Below are 4,290 nucleotides of genomic sequence, written 5' to 3' on the forward strand. Positions count from 1 at the left end.
AGAAAGTTGGTATAAATGATAAAAATTTGAAACATATTTTAAAAGAATAAGATAAAAAAAACTTTTTTTTTTTGTACTTGGGTTTGACTTTTGCTTGTTAAAATAAAACATGGTGTAAAGGAGACAGTGTTTGGTTGGTCATAAATTAGTTTGCAGCGGTGGAAGTGGAGAGTTCCAGTGCATATGCATGCATGCATGTTCAACCTAGCTATAACTCTTTGTCCCAGCGAGCATTAACTGCTTCCACATCTATCAAACTCCGATCCAACATTTAAAGTTCCTTCATGCATGGCATCTAGTACGTACGTTATATAAGCCCATGCTCTTTCATATATTTATATCCCTACAACTAGAGTAGTAGTAGAGTAGCAATGGGAGAGGGAGAAGAAAAGGAAGACGTAACAGTGACATGGCAGAATTTGTGGGTTACTGTTGCAGATGGAAACAAAAGGAAACCAATTCTGTAGGGTCTCACTGGTTATGCTCAACCGGGGAACCTTTTGGCCATAATGGGTCCTTCTGGCTGTGGCAAATCCACACTTCTTGATGCCTTATCAGGTTATTATTTTATTATTAACGATCATATAAAATATATGTTGAAATACAAATACACATTGAAAATAAATTAAACTACACATATGTATTTATACACAAATATATTAGTAGCTAATTTTAATAACTACGAACATTATTTTTGTATTATTGATTAGGAAATATATTAGGATCATCTGCTGCTGTGCATAATAACTTTCTTTTATCTGTTCTAGGGAGATTAAGCTCTAGCGTCAAACAGACGGGTAAAATTTTAATCAATGGCCACAAACAAGCACTGGCTTATGGAACTTCAGTAACAAATTATTAGCATCTCAACCAAACTACAATTTTCCCTTCCCATATATAAAATTATAACTAGTTAAGAGTTCAAATTGTTAGAGAAACAATAGCTATCGAGAAAGTTAACAAATTGTTGTTTAATTTATGAGAAATTAGTTTTTAAACCTTTTTAATTTCAACAACAAAATTACTATATATAGACAAGACCGTTCCATTTAAGAAATCAACACTTATAATTAATCATTGAAAAAAAATTAGTTACTTTAATTTTATCACTTTTTTTTAAATCTTTCAAGTGTTTATCTGTTGTTTTTATATTTCAGAGTTATTTTTGTCCGCCATACAAGAAATTTAAGAAATCAATTTTTGGCAATTTACTAGTTTATATATTTGTATGCATTCTTAATAAATATTATTTTTCTTTCAGGGATATGTAACACAAGATGATGCTATGCTGTCAACTTTGACCGCTGGGGAAACTTTATACTACTCAGCTCAGCTCCAGTTTCCAGATTCCATGTCCACTTCTGAGAAGAAGGAACAAGCTGATATAACACTGAGGGAAATGGGACTCCAAGATGCCATTGATACAAGGGTTGGAGGATGGGGTTCTAAAGGCCTAAGTAGTGGACTCCAATCTGAATAGTTTCTGATTGTCTTCTTGTTTATTAGGGACTCAACAAGTCGCTCATAGAGGGAATAAAGAGGGAAGAGAGGAATTGCTTGTAGTGTTGCTGAGCCACATTCAGATCTTAAGGGTGACAATCAGGAGGTACTTTCAGTTTGCTTTGGGTTGGATAATTTGTGAGTTGGTTGATTTGTTGTAACTGTCAGGTTAGTTAGAAATCAGAAGTTAGTTTGTTTCAGATTTTGACAATTTGCTGCACTATATCTATTAGACTAGCATATGTTATAACAGTTATTTTAGTTTCAGAAGTTAGTGTCGATTAGTTTCAAATTCTGATCACTGTAGAACTTGATAGGAAGGAATTTGATTCAAGAGCTGTAATCTTGCATGTTTCTAAATTGTAAGTGGTCGGTTCAATCCCTTATTGCAGCTCTTTTCCATTTCTTGAAGATAAGTATTGTTCATAAGTGTAGCAATGGTCGTACTAATCAGGCGAGTTGCATAAGGATCTAAATGTGGCTGTAGATGGTGAACTAGTGAACTAGTGAAGTCAAAGTTTATCAAGTGATTGCCCTAATTTCCCAGATTATTTATCCAAATGGGGTTCCATCATTATTATTATAAATAATAAACGGCTTGTGTGCAATTTCAGCGTGAGAAAGCAGAAAGCTTTGAGGAAGAGTGAATATTGAATGGCAGGGTCAACAGGGTTTCACGTTTAGAAATCAGAGGAGGAATGGAGGGCCATTCTCTGTCTGTCTCTATCTGTCTCCCTCATGAATTCACAGACAGTAGAGAGAGGGCAAGGAACAGAGGAATAGCCAAAGCACCAGGGAGCAAAAACATGAGCGTTCTTCAAGTTTTTGGCTCTTCATCAACCATAGCACCAAGAGAAAGAGAATGATGGCCAAGGAGGGAGCTGACTGAAGCTTAAGAGGGAGCTGCATTCCACTCACCCAACTGTTCTTCAAGTTTCTTTGCTAGGTGAGGACAGCGACTTCATCTTCTTTCTTTTCTCCTCTAATTCAAAATTCTAATAATTCTCTTGCTCTATTTTTTTCAGTTTATTCAATTTCTGTTAACACAACTACCACCACAAGCAAAGAGAGATGAGTGATTTTCTCTCCTCCGTGTTTAATTTGGTCGAATGGCCTTATGAAATGTAACCAAAATTCTGGTTCTTGGAACGGTTAAGGTTTGGGCTCAAGAGAAAAACAGGGACAAGTCTTGTGTATTTGATCAACAAAGAGGTAAGGGTTAGAATAGTTAGATATTGATTTTAGCTGTATTTGGTGATTAAATGGCAGAAACCTTTCCATTGAGTATGCTTATTCTCAAATAAGTTAGGCTACATAATGTATTTATTAACCAGTCAGCTGCTTGATTCTTGGATTTGTATGTGAATGATTGTTGCTTTCTTAATCAGCACAGTTTACTTTATAGTGGTAAATGGTAATGTTCTAATAAACAAAAATCCAGTACTAATGGGGACTATTATTCATTTGTCTAGAGTAGTTTACTGATTTCATGTTAATTATTTTTGTTGCATGTGGATTATATATGCTGCAGTATTTTCGTGGCTCATTGCAATTTGTCAACTGTTGTAATAACCAATTAGATTGGAAGATGGCGCATCATTAGAATTCCTAGGTTTAAATAAAGGAAGGCATTCAGTTACACAATGAGAAATTACATACTAAATGTGGCCTTGATGATCCGTTTTAGTCGTTTCAGGATACTTTCTTGAGCTAATTTATTTTTAGAGAAATAATTTGTATTATTTTCAAATAGAAGATTTTATGGCTACTAATTTATTATGGAAATCTAAATCTTGTTTAAGGATAATTTTTATTATTTAAAGAATATTACATAGTATTATTATGTATTTATTTTTATTTTATAATATTTCACTAATTTAATTAAAAATATAGGATTATATATATAATTATATTATTAAATATTAGGTTTTAGAAAAAAATTATTAATATATATATATAGAAAATAAAAAAAAATAAGAGACCTAAGGCTACACTTATATACAGTAGCTATGGTATACAAAAAAAAAAAAAGTAGGACCTAAGGCTACACTTATAAACGGTAGCCAAGGTATACAATGTGGCTACGCTTTACAAGTGATGTAGTAGCACTGAAAAGCGTAGCCTATTCTAGTAAAAATGGAAGCTGAAAAGCGTAGCCTTTGGTCCTGGACAGCATCACTTGAAAAGCGTACCCTATTCCCAAATGCTAAAAGCGTAGTCCTTGGTGCAGAAAAGCGTAGCCTTTGAGAATAGGCAACGGCCGAATAGGAATCATCCCAAAAAGCGTAGCCGTAGCCCAAAAAACGTAGCCATAGCCTAAGGCATCATTTTTTTTCACTTTTGGCTACACTTTTCAAATGTACCTGAATGGGTGTTTTTCTTGTAGTGAGGGTGTTGATTTGTGATGCCAAAAGTTTGCCAAAAAGTTTGAGGCAAACTTTTGCTCAAGCTTTTTGCCCAAAAGTTTGCACAAAAGTTTGAGGCAAACTTTTGGTCAAGCTTTTTGCTCCCTGGTTCGTTTTCACTTATTCCAAAAGTTTGAGCTAAAGTTTGAGGCAAACTTTTGCTCAAACTTTTTGTCCTCTCTTCCTCCTAGCCATTCCTTCTTGCTTCAACCTTTCTCCAAGCTTTCTTCACCTATCATTAATCAATCAAACACATCAAAGCTATGCTCAAAATCATGAGATATTCATTCTTTCATAATATGTGACAATTATAGCATAAAACCTCATGAAATTGCATTAATTCATCTATGATTGATTAAATCAAAGGAAGCATGAAAATCTACCC

The 4,290-nt window shown here is 34.1% G+C and overlaps 1 pseudogene; it reads left to right on the forward strand.

The window, feature by feature from the left end:
• Window positions 148–1,495, forward strand: LOC107636445 (annotated as a pseudogene).

This window comes from Arachis ipaensis, chromosome B04 (assembly GCF_000816755.2).
Source record: "Arachis ipaensis cultivar K30076 chromosome B04, Araip1.1, whole genome shotgun sequence".
Lineage (NCBI taxonomy): Eukaryota > Viridiplantae > Streptophyta > Magnoliopsida > Fabales > Fabaceae > Arachis > Arachis ipaensis.